Source organism: Labrus bergylta, chromosome 21, assembly GCF_963930695.1.
Source record: "Labrus bergylta chromosome 21, fLabBer1.1, whole genome shotgun sequence".
In the NCBI taxonomy this organism is placed as follows: domain Eukaryota; kingdom Metazoa; phylum Chordata; class Actinopteri; order Labriformes; family Labridae; genus Labrus; species Labrus bergylta.
In genome coordinates, this window is record NC_089215.1 from 21,914,278 (window position 1) to 21,936,795 (window position 22,518).

Sequence of the window (22,518 nt, forward strand, 5' to 3'; positions counted from 1 at the left end):
GGCAATATAAATGTGGATTTGTTTAAAAGACCATCTGTGTGTCCTCACTGTTGTACTAAGAAAATAGGGATGACTATATACAGGATGAAAATATAGAAATCCATGCCCTCCTTGGAAGGAGGCAACAAATATCTTGAGCTCTGAACAAAAACAGAGAAAAACTATACTGACAAAAATCAAATAACAGAATTATAAAACCAAAGAAGGAACAAATCCTTGTCCATGTGCATGTCATTAGCATGTGTATTGGTAAGGACCCAGAGTTCCAATTTGGCCTCATGGAGGCCCTATAATAGCAGACTTTACATTTGGCTTGAGCTTTTGGTCTGTAATTATATTTCTGGAGATACTGCAGCTCAGACAAATCTTTTCATTTTGGAAATTGCCTCCTAAAAAGTTTGGGTGACAGTCAGTAAATTTGAAAAAAGTTGCTTTTGATTGATATTTTTCAATCACTTTTATATTATCTGTCTGTCATAGTTTACTCAAATGCATTGATCAGGGCTTATATAACCAAACACATCCTGTCTTCAAATGCTTTCTACTACGGTTGGTGGAAAAGATATGATGAACATGAATATGATAATGTTGTGTGTTTGGCATGAAGGTAGTTTTGTTGCTGCATTTTCCTACAGTAATGATGGAGAGATAGGACAGTTGATAGAGATGGAAATCAGGAAGAGAGAGAGTGGGGAATGACATGCGGGAAAGGGGCCACAGGTGGGATTTGAACCTGGGCCACACGCTTGGAGGACTATAGCCTCCATACATGGGGCGCGCAAAATTAACCACTGCGCTACCAGCGTTTGTTTGCCCAACAAACATCCATCAGATTGGAATATATGAAGTTTATCAAGATAGAAGGCAAAGAAACCATGCACATGTTTCAGAATTAAAAGCTGGCTGTTTTCAATTGAGTTGGAAAGAGAACATAAGAGCATCTTTAAAGCATGACCTGCCTGAAGGACAGTCATAACAAATAAAATGGTTAAAATTAGCTGGATGCTATTCAGACAAACAGACAGCGGACTTGGAGGCCAGTTGTTCATGCAAGATTAGTAATCATACTGAAGGTAGCTAGTCCACTTCTACTCTAGCTCACAATAGAGAATAGAAAGCTGAGTGCCTACAAATACGTGTGTGTGTGTGTGTGTGTGTGTGTGTGTGTGTGTGTGTGTGTGTGTGTGTGTCAGCGGGTGGGGGTGTGTTGAGTCTGTTGGAGCCCTCCTTAGAAATATGGACTTCATTTCTGCTGGGCCTCTCCCACTAACTCCCCCCCCCCCCAACAACACACACACACACACACACACACACACACACACACACACACACACACACACACACACACACTTAAGCTGTCATTTTCCATATGCATAAACATAGATGGGTGCATGCACCTTTACCAAGACATTTCCATCACTTTCTGTTCTCGTCAGGGAGCAGATCACAGCTTCCTCAGGAAGAAGTTTCATTTTTCCACTCAATAATCAACTGTGAGTGAGTGTGTGTGTGCGTGTGTGCGTGTGTGTGTGTGTGTGTGTGTGTGTGTGTGTGTGTGTGTGTGTGTGTGTGTGTGTGTGTGTAATCACCACTTCAGCCTTTATCTTATGTCTCTCTGTCTGCTTTTAAGGTTATGTCACCTTGGTGTACCTATCCAGGATATAAAGCTAACAATGTAATGCAAAACACTTCTGCACATTTCAACACAGAAGATCCGATGACACGAGAGCTAATGACGCACTAAAGCACAGGGCCCCTTCCTGTTTATATCGCCGCTCGCCCGCTCAAGGATCAAAGACAATCTGCTCCTGAGAGTGGGTAGTGCCTACTTAAAATTGACAGTTTGCGGTTTCTGCAGGAAACTACATGTAATTTTTTAACTGTATTAACAAATTGTGCAGTCATAAATCAAGGAATGTATTACTGATTATGGTGTGTGCATTAATGTTTATGCATATTGTCTAGTGCATATGTGCTTACAGTATGCGCGCTGTATCTTTGATGAAGCCACAATTGTTACACAAAGGCTTATTGTGTTTTTTATTGTCCTAAGCCAACACAACCCTTTACATTGAATGAAAGCTGCATCACTTATATTGTAAACTTGCAAATCTTTTGTAGCCACAGCTCCCTGCTATCTGCAGTTGTGTGGTTAAATGAGTGACAACATGTCAGCTATAAAACAGTGCAGTATCAACACACTACAGTTATTCAGGACTCTGTAATGTTTCTCCCCACAAATCAATACGGGATGAAATTTCCATGTGAGCTGAGTGCTGTGTGATCGTCAGCAACCTGCCAGTGTGGACACATGTCACATGACAGCATCACCCAATGCTATGGCCTGTTGTGGTTCAGTCTGCACTAAAAGCCTGCAAGCAAGCTCTGCTTAATGCTCATCGTCACTCCTCCTCTTCCTCGAGGGCAAATGCACATTTCCAGCTGTCGACCAGTGCCATCAAGCAGAGAAGCAGGCCTACAGGAAACAGTATGTGGGGCACATAAAGGATCACTAAGAGCTGCATGTCACTGTGTGTGTGTTTGTGTTTTTATGACTCAGTAAAAAGGAGGCAGGAGTTTGTGGGTCAGGGGTTGACACAGAAGAATATTATAGAGTGGTGGTCAACATGCTCTGACCTCTGTAGGACACAAACACATAAGCTCATGTGTGAGATTGATTTGTCTGACGATGCACAAAAGTACACTGTAGCAAGGCTGGGAGATTAAGACAAACATTAGATGCTAAAACCCAACATGTTTACAGACAGAGGAGTGACAATTAAAAGCCACAAAAGACCCTGACAATACCTTTCTTTTAATTAAGTAACAGAGGTTCTTCTGTTTACAACAGTAAGAACCGTAATAATAATATTTTTTTTTTCTGTCCATATTGGAGAAAAAAAAAAAAAAACTATCTTTGAAGTTCTGTAATCTTTCCTAATATTTGCTTTGAATCATTGACAATATATGCAGTAAAGATAGATGACAAAACTCATCCTCTCGCTCAATGACTCCAGCATGTTAAAAACTAACTATCAGTACAGAAGCCATGTTTAAGAAAATGTTATTTGATGTGTATTTTGATTTTATAGTTTGAACCGTGTCCAATCTATTAACAAGGAAGAGGCGGAGCTTATGACGCTGCAGCAAGTCAGTAGGGGGCACTCCAAATGTTCTGCCTCACTTCTGGACAGCAGTCATGTTGTTCATCTTGTTCAGTCTGTGGTTTGAATTGTGTTTAGTCAAACTCAGATCATGAAAAATATGTTGTGGTTAATCAGATAAATTGGAAAAAATAGTAAAACTGTCATATTGAGCAACCTCCCTTGAGAAAGAAAAAGAGAATTCAAAAAGCATCATTATACTCATCTCACTCACCACTTTTCCCCTCCATATTCTCTCCTTTCACATACACTCAGGGAACAAATATCAAGCATATCCTCCCTCTCTTCTCTCCCTGCTCTCCAGGAGTCATAAAACTCACATTTAAAAATGCATGGGCTCCATAAGCTGCCAGGCCTATCTATTAACTGTGTTACAGTATAGCTGGTTATAGCTGCTGACGGCAGCCAGGGAATGCTGCTTTCCATTAGAGGAGGGGGAGAGAGGGAGGAGGAAGGGGAGGAAAGGGGATGAGGAATGAGGAGAGAGACAGAATTTACTCATTTTTCTTTTTCCCATGGCACTGCAATCTGATGCCTGGAAGTTTGGGCATGTGAAAGGGGGGGGGGGGTAAGACATGTAAGTCTGCACATATATTTAACTGGATCATGTGTGTGTGTTCAGGTTTTTGTGTTTGTTTTTTGCACACCTGTGTGTGAGTCTGTGGCTGTGGCAAAAAGTAATTGATTCGAGTGTTTCTGGGAGATTTTCCCGTGTCCTTAGGCGTTCACCAGATGACTATTGATTGGTTAATTGATTGATTGGCATCCGGCCGACAGTGAGTCAACAACATCATCACTCTTCATATGGAACCTGGCTCACACACACACACACACACACACACACACACACCCCCACCCTCCACACTGTCAGCCTTGCTTACCATGATCCTTACACATTTCAAATACTATACTATACTATCAAATACTAAGTATAAGCCACTTTTAAGAACAGCAAGATTCATTTGACATTTATCCACAGAACTTCTTAAAATGCTCCTCTTAAAACAGATGCAGCTGCTCTTTTTAACCTTTCTCTCTGCTCTCAATTTTCTGAATACGTTAGAGTTATCTACAAAATTATGCCTTTAAATCTATTCTAGATTTTGCATTGTCCGTTAAATATAACAGAACTACAAAAACAAAGCACTGGGACCATTTAAACAACTCATATCTACAATGAAAAAAAACCCAGCTTTATCTGACTGTTTTACTGCGACTGTGTTCCCCTCCTCACCTATGTGTCCTTGAGCAAAACTCTAAACACCAACCTGCGCCTGATAGGAGCATCTGCTTAATGTCTTTGAATTAAAATGTAAATGAGCTTCAGATGGTTTGGGTGATCTTCAACATGCCAGTGTGCATTTCTTCTTGATGGTATTTTCTCCTCGGCTCAGCCCCGCCTCTCTGTGCGTGTTGAAGTCAAACACAGAGGATGAAAATTAATGAGCTAGCACCTAAAGCAGCGGTGACACTTAGGAACAAGGCTCGTGTCCCTTTAATGGACCATACCGACAATGTCTGTGGTATTTCAATTAACAGACAATGGGACGAGGTGGAATAATGACATATAGGAAGAGTTGAGTGACACTTGAGAATGAGGCGGTAACGGTGGCCCGTATCCCTTTAATGGACCATCGTGGTGGAGAGTAGACAATAGGAGTTAATAGGAAATGTAAAATTATGATGTGGGCCCTGTCTAAAGGGGTGAGTGACACCTGGGAGTGAAGCTGTTACATCTTAATGCACTGCTGCCACCAAGGATGAATCAGCTCGGCATATGGGGGTGGAAACCATCTGAAGGCTGCTAATGGCAGACGCTGTCAGTCCCACATTAACCTTGAGAACAGCCAGGGGACTGAGTTAGCCCTGCTGACCTTTCCTCTTTACACAGAAGAATCACACACACACACACACACACACACACACACACACACACACACACACACACACACACACACACACACACACACACACACACACACACACACACACACACACACACACACACACACACACACACACACACACACACACACACACACACACACACACACAATCCCTGATATGTCCAAATGTATGAAGGTTGACACCATAAGTGTGTGTGCAGTCAGTCCCTCTTTCAGTGTCTTATGAGCACCATCAGTAGAATTAAATCAGTCCATCACAGGCTGCCGTAGTATCATATAGGCTGTCTGTGCTGCAGTGACATCACCTAAACTGTCCCTGTTGCCCCCAGGGTTAGGGCCCATATAGACAACTAATAGCACTCCTTAGCCAATTTGGTGTACACAGATGCGCACACTCAAACACAGATGTCTCATCCACTTAAAATGGAACAACAAGCCACATTTGTATCTGCGAGTTTAACAAAACTGCTTGAGCAAAATTTTGTAATCCATGGTATATGTAAAAAAAATGGTAATGTTTCATGACTAATCCTAAACCAAATCTGAAATGGTTCATGTTTATTGTGACATTTCCACCTAACCAAAAATATATATATTGTTCTTCTAGAACATGAGGAAAATGATGTGCAAAAACATTTTGCATATTGTTTATGAAAATGCGTGGGATACATGATTATAGTGTCCATATTAGCAAAACAATTTCTATAACTTCCTTGAGGAGCCATGAGGAGTTGTGCTGAGACATGAACAGTTTTGGGTGGCAGCAAACCCAAAAAAACAGTCATTGTTTTTAACATTCTTGCGTGTTTTTGTTTGAAATTAAACAAATTAAATTGGCTTCATGTTCTGGGAAAGGAAAAGGAAAATGGCATTTGGTAGGCAACTTTACGCTTTTCAATATGATTCAGAGCTCTGTATAGTTCATATATTAAGATGAAACCTTTTAAAACACAATGCATATGACATGAAATCACTTAATCAGTAATCTATCGAAATGACATTGAAATACAGTCAGTGTTTTCAAAGAGCTAATCAAGAAGTGTTCACAAAGGCAAACAAATGAAAAGACATCCTAACTGATCAATAACTTTAACTGTCCCCCAAAAATGAAACAATAAAGTATTTTATTTACTGCCTGACAAGTGCCTTTCCTGCCCTGCAAATAACTCTTAGTTCAACTAAGACACAGACCACAATGGGCAAGGTTTGGTTAGGCTGATGCACAATCATGACTCAGTTAGAGTTGCCATGGATTAGGTTGTAATACACCCTAATGAGGCTCTAGCACTTTGAATTGCCTGGTGTATAAAAGGTGCTATACAAATAAATTTGCCTTGCCTTGCCTTGTCTTAGGTGATGACAGTAGAAGACAGTAGACGTTCCCATTTTCAGTTTTTACATCCACCATCTTCTCTCTGCCTGACTTTGGGGAATAATACAAACCTCATTCTACTTCCACCTTCTCTACCAAAGCTCATAATAGTATAGATGCTAGAGGGCTTGTAAGGACATTTTTTTTCAGGACTTTACCTCCTCTGCAACTGTTCCTTCACTACCCTCGCTGCACCATGGTCGAACCTAATTGCCAACCCCTGTCTTTTACTTCCCAATCTAGCTGTCCTCACACACTAGGCATATGACGGTGCAAAAAGCTTTTAAAGGGCTAACATTTGTGCTTGACTGGCCAGAACATTTTGTGTAGCGCTGCCTCTGCCCATCGCTGCATTCAGTCCACAGAGCTTCTGTGCTGCTGTGAGTGGACTGGAGGGATATTTTTAGCAAGCCGTTGACAATATCACGTCCCCAAACGGGTGTAATCGTATTATGCTGTAGGTGCTAAAAGCCTTGAGTTGGGAAAGCACATCTGAGGAGGAAACAGGCTCAGACACACAAGCAGTAAGTCTGGAGAGGAAGCAGCTTAGAAGCAGAGTGGAAGGAAAAGATAAAGACAGATGTAAATACAAATTCAAAAAAGGAGGTACGGCTTGATGAGAAAAGTGTTGAAAATGTAATGTAATCAGTTGTATTAGGTTTTCTCTCTGAGGTTCAGGTGGTGGTTTAAGTTGACAGTGTTCTGTATCGGCAGCTCTGAAGGGTTCAAGCTGGCCATGGTGATGATAGATGAAAGACTGAACTTTAATCAGAATGGCGCCCAGAGCATTTTCAGGGAGGTAAACAGGTTAATCAGTCAAGCCCTCCTTCCCTTCCATCCTACCTCTCATTCTCCCCTTACTCCTTCCTCAGCACACAACCACTTCTGACACTGGCACGCCATTCATCTCTTTCCCATCAGCACCTCGCCTTTCACCCTCACCCCCTCGTTTTCCCCCAAACCCTGCTTCACATCTCCACAACGACCCCCATCCCTACAGCCTATACCATCGAGCAGGATCGTAGGAAGAGGAACATCAAAGTGCTCCGTCAACCATTTAATATCTCAAAGCTTCATCCACCATAAAACTAAGAGGTGGGAGGAGAGCATACAAGTAAAGGAGGCTAGGTTTCTTGCATTATTGCCCCTCCAATAGCCTGTATCATGGAAGGTCGATAATCAAAGTCGCTCCATATGTTTTAAAAACCTTCAAAATGTCCTGAAATTAAAATCAACTGAGGCAAAGGCCGGAAAGAAAATAGCGGAAGCAGCCAACCATTATCCATTGTTCCCAATGTCCCAAGGGTTTATTTATTAAAATGGCCTTTCCAAGAAACAGCAAGGCGCAAATGCATGCATAAAAACGTATGCAATGTGGTGAAAAGAGCCAAATGACTTTACCCTGACCACTGAACACTTCAAACAAGCAACAACTGTAAGAAAAAGGAAACCAGGAACTAAAATTTCCCAAAAGTCTATGGTCCAAGCCACATTCCATTTTTCTGTCGTCCGTCTCACACAAACAAACCACCCTTAAGGGAAAATAAACAATCAACTCTAACAAACCACTTTGGCCAGCCGGGTGTGAACCGTACAAAGGCTTAGCAGATCCTGTGGAGAGAGGCCACATTTAATCTGAAATTACCCACACCAGCTCTTCAACCACATCGCGTTCAGGCAGTTGTTGGGATCCGGGGAGTGAGATTATAATGTGTTGTTTGAGATCCTGACCACAGACCTCGGTGAGCAATCAACAAGAGCGGCCTCTTGCCAGGATAAACTTCACAGGCAGTTGCCACTCATTCAGAGGCAGAGCTTTCCGACTCTGCTGCATCAAACTGGTCGCTTCGACAGTTTCCTCTCCAGCCTGAGTTGGAGCACAGATTAGGTCTGAAATAAATGATGTTTTTGTTCACATTTTTCCAGGGTATTGCAAAAGGATGCTGGTTGTGCAATATGAATTAGTAAACACTCTTTACAAGAGGCCTTGAAGGGGAACAGAGACGCACATGCTTATTTGAGGGACCCTGAACACGCTGAATGTTGGAACCACTCCAGATATATTTCTGTTATTCCCTCCTCCAACCCAGCTCCCCTTTTGTCAATTCACGATGTTCTCTCGTTTAATGACATGCTTATAGTTTGAACTACATACACAAGCACCTCAGAGAGAGAGAAAATGCAAATGCAGCTATATTATATAATGATAGATCAGTGTATAACTCAAGGTGGCAGTAAGGGAGGAGAAGGAGGATGAGTTCCACAGCGACATCTTATAAGAAACACACCATGAGTAGAGATATGTGGGAGTTTAAGAGAAAAGGGGCACAGAAAAAAGGGCCAGGAGACAGCCACTGTTGTACAGGAAAGTAACACACATACACACCCACTCACACGTGCACACAGAAACATTTATAACTGTATGGATGAGTCATAAAGCACACGTTGTTGCACACACATACATATCATTAAGTTGAGCTCCTAAAGGGCCACAAATCACATAGGAGTTTCTTCCTTTGCATTCATTCGCAGGGGATTTTATAAAAGTTGGAGTATCAAAAGAAAAACAAAAAGTACTATGGTCTTCCATTACCGCTAAATGTGCTCTGCCCACCCCCCGTGCACCACGAGCTTCCTCATATCCCCCCCCCAAGGCCACTCTTCACTCTGCCTGCATTTAGTGCTCATATGCTCCTTTTCCTCTCTGTTTTCTTATCTCTCTCTTACTCTCTCTTACTCTCTCTTACTCTCTCGCTTCTAAGGGAGTGGTAGTTGGTGGAAGTTAGAGATTCAGTAAGGACATTTGCTCATGCATTCTTATGAAACCTCTGTTTCCTGTGCTTCATACAACCCCACATACTGCCACACAGACTGAAATCCACATTGATTTTGCTTTGACATCTCTGCTGCAAAGCAGTCCTCTTTGTAGCGCCTCTTCATTGCACAATATTAAGATCACTGTCTTCTTCCGTCACATGTAAAAACATTTGTATTTTTTGTAGGTGGCACTGTCTTCTCCAAGAAGCAAACTTGTTTTTTTATCTATTCAAAGTAAGCCTCTGTTAAAGGAGCAAAGATAATGCAATGCATTCATCCATAGGAATATTTAATTCAAAGCAGCAGAGGTGGCAAAAGTAAACACAGTCTTCTCAAAAGTACAAATAGTAAAACTTTAATCAAAGAACAGCCTGACTAGAAAAAGAAGAAAGGTTGGTTTCTCCACTTTACTGAAGTGAAAAAGTAAAAGCTCTGAAATGAACATTAGCAGACTATGAAGGTAGCCCTCTCTGTTTCTCTGCTAAGCTAACCCAACCTCACACATCATATTAAAGGGACTATAAAACGTAGATAATTCTCTCTTCAAAAAAATCAAGGAAATAAAGTGTATACAATAACTTTTACTTTGACTCAATGTGGAATTTAGTTTATATCCATCTATTAAGGGCAAATTCAGTTGCTGTTAGAAAGATGTAGCCCAACGATGACAAATGTATTAAATCTTAAAGTCACAATCCTGTTTTGTAACTTCAAGGAGTAGTACTAAAGTAAAGTACCTGATAACCCTTCTCAAGTACAATATCAGAGTATTTAAACTTTGTTTCTTCCCACTGCTGAACCTCAAACAAGCAACAAAAAGTTACATGTCTGAGGTGCTTGGTATAACGTTCTGGTCCCTCTGACAAATAAATGGAATAATAAAGTCTCTGCCAGTGGGACAGGCTGTTGGACACGGATTTGCTATATCCTCGGTGGTGGCCTGGAAATCTCCCCGGCCTAATAACGCATGGCACACGGCACCTGTCAGAGTGGCAGGCCAGCTAAAAGTGATTTGGTGCGATGAAGAGAAAAAGCAGGTGAGACGGAGCGAGAGAGAAAAAGGTATAAAGGAATACAAGAAAAGAGAGCTCGGGGTGAAGGCAGACAGTCATCAGCCCTGTCGTCCCGTTTCTTTTTTAGATGGAGATGAATTTGTCCTGACAACACAGAAGCAGCTCAGACAACGCCTCCTGAGCCACACACACACACACACACACACACACACACACACACACACACACACACACACACACACACACACACACACACACACACACACACACACACACACACACACACACACACACACACACACACACACACACACACACACACACACACACACACACACACACACACGAGTAGGACGCGAGTAAAAGTAAATAAGCTACTAGATGGAGTTAAGCAGGGACAGAAAGTGACTCAGGAGTGCCTGAGAAAAAAACTAGCAAACTGAGAGAGAAAAAAGGAGGGATAGATCAATTTTGGTAAAAAGGTAGGGGAGGGGGGAGCATGATGAGACACTAAAAGACAGCTGTGAAACAGAAATAGTGGAATAGATAAAGAAAATAAAGAGAGCATGCAGGAAAGAGAAAGAGGATCTGTCAGAGTGAGATGCACCTTGTCGAAAAGATCGAGACAGCAGGGAAGAAACAGAGAGAGAGAGATACAAAGATTGAATGAAGACAGAGAGAGTGAGGGGAGATGAGGGGAAGGCCTTATTTTCTTCCATCTCAATTTGCACAAAACTTTCATTACCACCAATTTGGGGCTGGGCGCCGTAGGCCGGACCATTAGGCGAGCCCCAGCATCAATCAGCCTAATCTCCCTCCCAGGCTGCTAAATTACAGCACCCAGTTGCTTATTAAAATTTGTCGCCCGTCTCCCAACGCCCGGCACTGCTGGAGATTAGACGAGGGGCCCCCAGACAAATCTGTTCCAGAGGAAGAAGAGGAGGAGGTGGCAGGGGTAGGAAGACAGTGGGAGGATGGAAGTACATGGGACAGTAGGTGGGGAGAGAAGAGAAATGTGCTCGCTGAGACAGAGCGGATCAGAGTGGTAGGGTGGGGGGTGGGGGGGGGATCATCTGCTTTGATTTATACACTACTGGCGTGCACACACACACTCCCTCACCCTCTATGGAATTCTCTTCACTCTCATGCATCCCAATACATCCCATATACACACCCCTAAAATGCAGTTACTGTCAACACCCCCAACACAGACACCAACCAACACACACACACACACACACACACACACACACACACTGCTCCATAGAGTGTATGGGTTTGTGACGTCTCCCGTCGCACACTCAATCAAAGCGGTGGCCAGATAAGAGGCATGATGAATGGCGTAATTGAAGGCGGCAGCAGCGTAATGCTGCATCGCTCTGCGTTTGGGGCGGGGAGAGAAGAAGAAGAAAAGTGGCAAGTGGATGATTAGCCTGTAGGATTTATTGTTATTGCCGTCTTATTACAAAATACTAAGACTGTCTGCCTCCGCCTACTGTGGCACAGCTCCAGTGACAGAAGATAGAGGGGGCTGCAACTCAGAGGGGATAAGCACCCAGGTACCAAGTGTGCAACCAAGCTACACATGGAGGTTGAAATTAGGATGCAGACCTGGCAACCTCTGGTGTTAAAAAAATCAAGCCGAAGTGGAAGTATAAAATACTGCAGTTCATTGAGTGTCCACTTGAGGCTAGCAGCCATAACCAAGGAATTTAGATTAGGTCTCATATCCTAATGCTCATTTCTACCAACTGATTTTTTTCCTTTCTAGATTGTAGGTCAGGTGGAGTCAGCATTAGAATGGCTGCCACCATTGATGAGCTACAAAAAGCTCTCTAAAACCAAAAAGCTTTCTAAAACCGAGACTACATCCATTTTTTACACAGTCTAAGATGCAGACACACTGTACCCCTTAAAAAAACATTTTGCTCCTCACATTGCTCTTCAAATCCAGAGACAGAGCTAGAACAGGAGTACATGTAGCAACAGGAGTGTGTTCATTCAAAGATAAGTGAGTATAAAAAGGAGACTCTTCTACTTCAGGTTGTAGTGGGCCCACCAGATCAAACACTCTATCTTACATGTATCAAAAACTGGCAGAATGCTTGACAGAGTCAGATAGTGTTCTTAACTCCCTGGCAGCACACCTCAGCAGCAGAGAGCACGTGCACAGGGATTTCTCTACTGACATCTGATGACCCTGATTCGCTGTGTTGCACTCTTTGTTGAGGTCTAATCTGTCTTAATGAATACTGACTTGTTGCACATGATGAGATGATTTCTATTAGCGAGGCTCCGCATGATCTAGCACATTTTTAACATGGAGGAACCAATTATCATAAAACTTAGGTGAAAATTTTACTAATTAAATTTTTTTCGTTTGCGCTCCTCTTTTCACAAAATGTTTGACTGCAAAATGGCCAGTTTTGCCCATAAGATGTTGCACAAGAAAAAGACTAAATAATGTGAAATGTGTGTAAAGTGTCTATAAAGAATGCTTAAGAATATTAAGAGAGGATTGGAAGACTGAAAAGTTTTGATTTGTGTCCTGCATGGATATTGCTTCCAAAATTGCTGAAATGATCGCTTTACAACATTAATAACTGATTCGTCAGGGATTATTTAAGTGGTTGTTTTTCTATTACATATGATTGTAAATTGAAAGCCTTTGGGTTTCAGAACAGTTGTGGAACAAAACAATTTATTTTATGACATTGCCCTGGGCTCTGGGACATTGTGATATTATGGTGCATTCCATTTACCTCGAACCTCGGATCTCGGAACTGGGAATGACATCACACCCGAGTATATTGCGTTGCAAGTCGGAAAAGCAACATGGACGCCTCCAGGAGTACCTTTGTGTTGTTAGCTAATACCAGACGATAACAACACACTGCGTGATAGTTTCTGACCGAAAATAACATGACAACACCTCTACAGAGAGAACTTGCATGATACCATTGGTGTGATTGATTTAATTACACAATAAGACGACTAAGCTGCTAATAAACTCAACAGTTACAGATTAAACATCCCTGTCGATGCACGTAGCAGCCATATTGGATCTGAACTCGGGCTACTGAAGATTCTCTGAGTTTCCAAGTCGGAATTCTGACATTCCTAATGACGTATCAGAGCGGCATCTTGGAATTTCCGACTTCCGAGATCAAATGGAACGCAGCATTAGCATTTTCTCTATTTCAGTCATGAGATGATTCATGGCAGCACGAGAAACTACTTAAAAAACTTGCACCTCAAAAGGAATTCCTTTAAATAAATGAAATGATGTGAAACTCCTGCTTTTTATTGCAAACAAATGATGGAAGACAAAACCAAGGTCCTGGTCCTTTTGAAAGTTACTTTGGAGATAACAAGCTTTTCCTAGTATTGGGGCAAACAGCAGAAACCCAGAACAACTGAACAACACTTAGAATGTGAGCGTGCAAACAGAAGTCACACATTATTTGACAAGCAAACACACGATTCCATTCCATTCAAGTCCTTGTATCCAGTCACTCCACATACAAAGCTACATGATGCATCTGCTGCAATCTTCCCTTAAGCTTGAACAGTGAAAGTTCTGCATTTGTGAGCAGTGGATGTAGGGAGCATGCCCAATGTCAGCACACACTGACAAGGTAACTGGCACAGGGAAACCCACACGAGTAAACACTGAGACAAATGTGTTGTGAGACAAAGGCTGCTAAAAATAGAGGAATTGCTTTGTCTGAAAGTTTAATTAGCAGAGCACCTAGAGTATTTGGAGAAAGAAGAGTTGGCAGTGGCAAGGAGATGTGAGCCAAACGCTCCCACCAGACAGCTATTTTAGAAACTGGATCTGAGATGTTGTTGTTGTTGGCTTTGTTTAAATATCTTAAACTCTGTGTATCACATTTACTCTTCATGCAGGTTAGTAGTCATAAAAAGGGTTAAGTTCAGTATCTACTGCTGTTTCTAAAGAGAGTGTGTCTACCTCTGTGACTCGCCAGCAGCTCTTTGTGTGTTGCTGTTCAGACTGATTGAGTGGCGTGCTCTTTGGCCAACTGGGCTTCCGGCTGGTGGACTGCCTGCATCGATTGCTTGGACAAGCCCTTATTCTGGCACACAGACGGGAAAAAGACAGAGAAGGAGAGTGGAATTGAGGAGTGTAAAAATAGAGGGAGAAAAGGAAAAGATACGTACAGAGAGAGGGAGTAGGAGGAGAGGGTGAAAGGGGGAGAAAACAGAAAAAGAGGAACATTAGCTTAAATGAAAGTTTATTAGCTGTATCAGTCAGTCAGTCGGGGTGAGGGTGGGGGGATTTTGCCTCAGGCTCCTCATCCTTCCTCTCTATCTATTTCCCCCTTCTCTTTGCTTGTGTGTGTGTGTGTGTGTATGTTTGTAAAAGGAGGGGTTTTGAGGGTGGAGGCAGGCATGACGGGAAAACATTAGGTTGTTGGCGAGCGGCCTGTACAGCAGCCAGTAATTGGCTCGGGTAATGGTCATGTCCAGACAAATGGTGTAGGCCCTAACTGTGTTATGAGCAACCGACTGCTCAGCCTGTATTCACAGCGTCAAAGCCAGCACTGCTCAGATACAGAGCAGATACAGTGTGTGTTGCAAAATATGTGATTTACTGGGACAACTTTTTTTTTTTTTTTTCCCCCACAGCCGATGTTTTCTGCGTGGCTCGTAGCAGTGATTCATGGCTTGCTTGCGTCCTGTGTGGGAGACTACGCTGTGATAAGGGGGAAAAAAGATGGCAGCACAAGCCCCGCTCACCTCGAGGGACAAATCCGCATCTGCTGGTGTCCTCCAAACAAGTGACGGATAGGAGACGGGGAGGGAAAGAAAGGGAAGGAGGGAGGCAGGGGGAGGAGGGGGATGACTAGAGAGGGAGTGAGAGGATAAGTTCCATTTTTCACCCACTCCCTCCCTCTGCTCTGCATCACTTCCCCTTCTGTCTGACGGCAAGCTGAGCCACTAATGTCCATTGTGTCTGGATAGGCTGCAATCACACAAGTGTGTAAATGTATGTGAGTGTGTGCGATTGTGTGTGTGTGTGTGTGCAGGAGTTCTTTTTTCTGTCTTTCTTTTGGTCTTTGACAAGTAAGAATGAAATGTGTATGATCCTGCAGAAGCTTAAACAGCTGAAAAACATGCACACATAAATTAAGTGTTTGTGTGTGCAAGAAAATGTGTGTATGAGTGTGTACTAGGGGTGCAAACGTTCATTAAATAATAATCGGTTACAAAAAAAATGTAATCGATAATTGTTTTGTAGTCCACATTTTTGTAAATGTTTCTTGTTGCATTGTGGGTTCTAGGATAGGCCTAATTCAAAACAGAAAAAAAGGAGCATGAGCGCAAAAAGTAAATAGATGACAAACAAAGCGATGATAAAGGCTCTGTGCTGAAATGCGTCTGTTGTTGATCAGTACGCTGCTACCCTAACAAAAATATCCCTTTAATTAACCCCCCTAAGTCCCAAACAAACAAAATATGCAATATGATCTACGAAAGTTCAGTTCAAATTGTCTTTTTAGTCCACAGAAAAAGAAGGACTTTCACTTCGCGATTACCGCTTTACTCTGCTAAACCAATGACGTTTGATCATCCAGGACAGAGCAGCATAACGAGATGTTTTCCTATATTTTGGAATTTTAGATGATTATTCTTTTAATAACTAGAAAATGGAACAACCTTATAGGGAGAAATGGCTCATAGCAGACAGACGAGCGAGTTTGAGCGAGTGTGTCATTACGCACAGAGGAGAAAGATGAAACAGTTCACCTGTTCTATTGTGATTCACCAGAGTAAAGTGTGTTCTACACTGCAGACTGTAGTCTTTGTTAACACAATGTTGCTGTCAAAACAGCTTCAACGTGCCATGAGCGCGCATTGATGTCTGCACCTCCACTCGCCACACTCACTGCTCTAATTAGAATAAAGTGTTAAAATGGTCAGAACACGTCTGTGTGAAGTTTTATTTGAGGTTTGCTGTCTGTTGAAGTAAGAAATGTCATATTTGAACGTTAATACAAAGGCATCTTACTAACAATTATTAAAATCCCGAAGATTCAAATTAATCAATAGATACAGTCGGCATCGCGTCATAGTTGGGGGCGGGGCCTCCCGTGGGGGAAAAGAATCACAGAAAAAAAAAGAACTACAAAATGATTACTCAAGTACTCGCTTTAACAATGGGAAGAGTAATCGATTAGAGAAGATTTTGCATTTCTGCACCCCGAGTGTGTACATTTCTCCCTTTTCCATTAGTGTGTAATGGGTGAGAATCATGTGTCTGCTGGTAACTCCTCAGCCATCCAGCTATCATTTCCAGCCAGACAGGCCCCACCAAGTCAGCCCAGCTGGATAATGAGATCCATTATGATTTACGTGCCAAGAGGATAGACAGACAGAACAAAGACATTTACACTCACACACACACACACACACACACACACACACACCTACAAGTAGTTTGGTGAACATGTCAGTATGTGCTTGCTTGTATGCTCTGTGTTTCTTACTGTATGTGCTACATTAGGTGCCTGAAGGGCATCCACCACTGGGTCCTCCCTCAGTTTGCTACTGGAGAACTCAGACCATCTTCCTCACACTAACACACACCTTTTTTTCCCCCCTCTTCACCTGAAAAGGCCTGAGTTCTAAACTAAAGCAGCTTCACTATACCCATTTTTTCCTCTCCCACACACTAACACAAGTACACATATATAATCACACACTCTGCCCCAGAGCCTTCGAGCAGAAAGTGAGAGGTGAAGATTACAACTATGTGCTGCTACTGCAACAACAAAAAAAGAAGAAAAAAAAAAGGAGACCACACATTTTCACCATGATTGATCATCACCTCTGCCGCACAGAGCCAGCCAGGGATTTGCTCCAAGGTGTTTGTGCCTTTTCAGTTTGTGTGTGTTTGTGTGCATGTTTAGGTATGGTGAGGGAGCTGTCAAGCAAGCACATTCTGGAAAATTTGTATGCTATAGCATTAGCTTCATTAACTTTTTGGGTGAAAGAGTGTTGACAAAATGACAGACAAATATGTAATCTGCTTTAGTAATTCTGCAAATCCGACAAAATATGAAATACATCCCTTAAAATGTTCCTACTAAACATTTAAAAACCCTGGAAGCAGAGGAACCAGCTATGGGCTAAACTGAATTTCCCTTTTATCCAGTACATTATCCAGTTCAAATGTGTCAGAGAACAGAACAAGTCAGTGTTTAAAAGTCTATGGAAGAATGCCAGAGCAAAAAAACAGTCAGTTTAATTTTTTGTGAAACAACATTGCACAAGAAACGATTGTGCTCATTGTGTTTACTGAGGTTATTATTGGGGCCATCTTCATCTTCACCAACTATTCATTCTGGTATGTGCATGTCACATTCACACAGCTCTGAATGTTACATACTAAAACAAGTGATACACATTTAAAAAATAGAAAAAGTGTTCATGTTTTTGATTTCCCCCTCTTTCTGAAAATCTCTCTCTCTCTCTCTCTCTCTCTCTCTCTCTCTCTCTCTCTCCGTGAGCACTGGGCACAGAAAACAATAGTGGGATTCTCTGCTGTTCCTGCTGTATGATGTATTCAAGTGACGCCAGCTCAATTAGAGGCCCAAATGCCAAGATCAAGACCGGGAAGGGGTGGAGAGATGAAGAGAGATCAGAACAGGAACTGGGACAATGAGGACATTTGGCAGAGTAGACAAATAGGCCAGAAGGAATAAATTCTGGAATTGTTCTACTCTAGGATAATAATAAATTACAAGAAAGAAGTTGAGTTGTGAAAATGCAGGCAAGACAAAGTGACAAACATGCAGAAAAAAGAGGCTAAAGACACAGACAGGACTATAATGACCTCCTTCAGCTCCTTCTCTTTGGCTAACGTTTTTGTGAACACACACACACACACACACACACACACACACACACACACACACACACACACACACACACACACACTTCTGTGGTATGCATTTCCATCAACAAATGTGATCAGTGCTACTGTCTTCCAGCCAACATTCACCCAACCGTGGTAACCACTGAATGAACTGCACACACACTTAAACGCACACAGAAACAACACAACACCTCTGTACAATAAAATACTAAACCCTTTAAATCACACACTCACACACTTTGACAACACTGTGACCAGCCGAGGAAGCGGAGAAGAATCTGACATGCCCGGTTAGATTAAAAGGTCAAATACATTTTAAAAAAGCATCAAAGTGAACAAGCTTCAGATATAAAGTGCAGTGGCTTCTCAAGGAGCCCTGGGGAATCTCTCTTAGAACATTTGGAGCATCATAATTGTGCATTATTTAATTTGAAGAATAAATCCTGTTTATTACAACTTGGTTCCTATTTTTAAAAGTTTGTGGCTCACAAAAATAATTTATGAGAACTCGGAATTGGGCCAGATGAAGAAAAAAGTCAGCATATAAAAAAAAAAACAAGTTTAGAAGTCAAGAACTATATTTCCAGAGGTCAGCTTGTTGACTGGCTTTTATTTTATTAAGAAATGGCCATCAACTCCTTCTTCTGTAGCATTTGCTTTGAGTACTGATTGGCTGTTAGTTTATTAGTTAACCACTGATAGCACTTACTATACATTAAGACAACACAGCTTGATATAAAAGTTAATAAAACATGATGATTATGATGATGATGATGATGATGAAAGTGTTATTTAACATTTGAAGAACATCTGTGAGATTTAAAATAAACCTCAAGGAAAGCTAAGCATGTTTGTGATAGAGAAATTCAGGTAAATATGAATATTATATCCTAACTTTTCTTCAAACAACTTGGTGACTAGTGTATTCAGAAATAAAATAAAGGAAGGTCAAAAAGTTGGAACAATGCTTGATACTTTTGTAAGTTTGTAAAGAGATTTTTGTTGTCACACTGAGTTCGCTTGAGGTAAATCCTTTGTTATGCAGCCTTAGTGTATCTGCTCTGGAGTCCTCAACATGAAAAGTTTGCCCTCCTCTCCTCCCTATTTATGCCTGATACATTCAAGAGGACTACTGTAAAGGCTGTTTAAGTTCAATGTCACAGTGTTGTAGTGTAACAACGCACATTAGATGGGGACTTTATCAAAGGGTGTGTCTGTAGAGTGAGTGGGCCCTGCAGCAGATATTACCACCATTCTCTACATTTACAGACGCATTTTTGTGGTTAAATTCCCATCAATGCGGACAAAGTGTTCATGTACACCATGGTTAGCCTCGCTCTGAAACAATGTGACTTCTTAGTTGTGTGTCATCCCTGTTGAGGCTGAACCCAAGACACCCCACTTTTGTGGAATGTCCCACTCGCCGACCCACTCGCTAATCAGCACCAGTGTCAAAACCCGAAACACATGCACATGACCAAACTATCTCCCTCTGATTGAGCACCAACAAAACAATACTGCACCTCAAATCCCGCTCTTGAAAAACACCTAACGTCAATATTTCTCCAACAAACCAAACTCTGGTGAGCCCCCCCCAAACCCGAACCCCTCTTCGGATCGCCTTAAAAAAACAGCTCCCTAATCACTTCCCTCAGCACCAGGTGGTTCTCATTGACTGAGGCCCGGCTCCTCTGCTCAGCAAAGACGCTTGGCCGGAGGAAATTGGCTTGTCTACAAGCTTTTATTGCCCGTGAGTTCTCTCGGATGGGCCCTCCAACGCCCTGCTCCTTCAGCTGCCTGGTTCTGTGTAGCAAAACAGCTGCGACAGCGTGTGCCGCACCATCCAAAGAAACAATTAGGAACACCCTTTTCCTATTACTCCCCACAGTTAACCACCATTGTGTCGAATTAGTGGCAGTCTATGGAATAAGTGGATTCTAATTCATGCCCTCTTTTCATGGGCTGACTGCCGCTGCTGCAGTGGCTCTCCACCGCTAATGAAGAGGATGAAAGAGAAGTGTTAATCAAACTTAGCATCTCATCTGTGGTAATAAGGAGCAGAGGAGAGGCCTTGGAGTGGCTCCCTTGTGATGTTTGTGTGTATGTGTGCATATCATGTGTGTGGAAGGTAGGTGGATTTCACACACCTATTGCTATGTTTTGCTGTTATATGACTGCAGGCTCTTTAAACTGATCTTCGGAAAGAAAGAAATAAGAAAAGGGAGACAAATTAATGTGTGTGCCTGGGCCTTGTTGTCTAATTGCTCAGCCTCGGCCCACAGGGATGAATGCCCCACTATGGGCCAATCCCTCTCCACTAGAAGCCTTTCATCCCGCCCAGCCTCCCTCGTCTTGGACCGCAGTGCTAACCAGCAGGGTCTGATTAGATTTAAATGTCAGGAGAGATAGGACAATACAGTTATCTTCCAAATTATAGCCCATTAAAGGGCCTAAGCAGTGCGCCTCCCTCCTCAACTAACTAATCACCAACCAGATTCATCATCTCGCAGACTGGGGCATAATTTGGGAGGCTGTGGTTTCCCTTACAGTGTGTGTGTGTGTGTGTGTGTGTGTGTGTGTGTGTGTGTGTGTGTGTGTGGCTCTGGAGAGAGCTGGTTAAGCGCCCCAGGCCAGTGCCCCCATTAAAGAGAGAGAGAGAGAGAGAGAGAGAGAGAGAGAGAGAGAGAGAGAGAGAGAGAGAGAGAGAGAGAGAGAGGAAGAGAAAGAGAGCGAGAGAGATCCTCATTTAGGCAGCAGGAGTTACAGTCTGTGTTACACCTGCAGCCAACCAGCAGACAGACAGACAGCCAAGAACTTAAATGTCCCCATCTGCACTCTTTTAATTCACCTGCTGCCCTCAAGTTGCAACAGCAAGCCGCATGCAAAATGTACAAAGAAATGAGATGTACCCCTTTGTCCATAAGGGGCGCCAAAATTGATGCAAACTTAAAGGCCCCGAGGCAAACTCCTCGGGGCCTTTAAATGTAACTTTACCACATTCAAGCAATATTCTTTTGTAAATTATTTCTTGTATAACTGATATCAAATTAAAAAAAGTTTACACACTAAGGTAGTGTGGTACACTACTAAATTCAAACTAGGCACAAGTTCACCTGTAGATTTATTCTTGTCATTAAGTCAAAGACAGTTAATGGGCAACATTTTAGTTTTCCAATGTTCTGGCTTAAGGAGAAAACTGGTGACAGAACTGAACGTGAGCGTGCATCAGGTAGGCTACATAATGTGAGTATGTCAAAAGGTTTTTCTGTGTGTTCATTTACGATTGACTTTTTTCATCTTCTCTTGCGAGTACTGCAAACTCAGCAGAACATAATTGCCCTGTAATGGATTTTCAGAGGGAAATGGGCCGGTCTGCAGAAGACTTTCAGACATGCGCGGTAGAAGAGAGTGACTGACGTGTGCAGCTGTGAGAATAGTTTGACCCCAACCAAGAAGACACGATTGGATCAAGCGTGTACATAAATATTGATTGGAACAACAATTGGCATAAACCACTCATCTCGTTCGGAATGAAATGTATTTCCGAATGAGCCAGATCTGATCAGTCTCTTCTGATTGAAGCGTTCAAATAAAGGATTTTTTAGTTCCGTCATTAAAGAGATAATGATAGTGTTGTGAGCTTTTATGGAGGAATGAGATAACGGGAAATATAGGAGCCATATCTCAAGGTGGTTTCCTTCATATCCTCGTCTCTCTTGGGTGCTTCGCCTCTTTAAGCATCTCCATTTCCTGCCCTACCCACCTTTCACCATCCATCTTCTGATCTTCTTCTGCATGTTACCACCTCTCCCCTTTATGTTCCAACCTTTCCTTTTTCCCTCTTTCACCCGATTCCTTTGTCTGTGCTTTTTTCTCTCATCCCTCTTTTCCCTGCTTATCCCACACTCACCCACACTACTTCTCCATCATGGAGCTAATACACAACTCTGACTTCATACCTCAGCTGGGGAAATAATGAACAGGAGACGGGGCAATGTGTATTAGGTCCCCTCGGTACAGGAACAGACTATAAATAGCTGCTGAACGTCCTGTAAAAGCTTTTCATTACATAGAGATATATAGTGTGATCAATAGAAGCCTTGTGCTTAATCTGATTACCAAAACGATGATGTCTCAAAATGTATATGTATTTTCAAGATGATCTGGCAAGCAGAGGAAGCCACAGCCAGATCAAGAGGACTCATTTTAGAATAATACTATTTTTAAGTACAAAGCAAAGAGCAAATTGAGATGTGGTGCTGAATGAGGAGGTGGATTGGTGGATGGAAATAGAGGGAGTAAAATATGCACGCTTTAAAATCTGTTTAATGTGCATATAAAA

The 22,518-nt window shown here is 42.3% G+C and overlaps 1 protein-coding gene across 5 annotated transcripts in view; it reads right to left on the reverse strand.

The window, feature by feature from the left end:
- The window catches only part of raraa (retinoic acid receptor, alpha a), a 150,198-nt gene that overhangs the window by 95,083 nt on the left and 32,597 nt on the right, over positions 1 to 22,518 (reverse strand). For 3 of the 5 annotated variants that reach the window (XM_065949816.1, XM_020651398.3, XM_065949815.1), the window contains one exon: positions 14,247 to 14,370. The exons of the other annotated variants lie outside the window; for them this stretch is intronic. The gene's annotated coding sequence lies outside the window, so the exon portion shown is untranslated. The remainder of the gene's footprint in view (positions 1 to 14,246; positions 14,371 to 22,518) is intronic. 5 annotated transcript variants of the gene reach the window in all.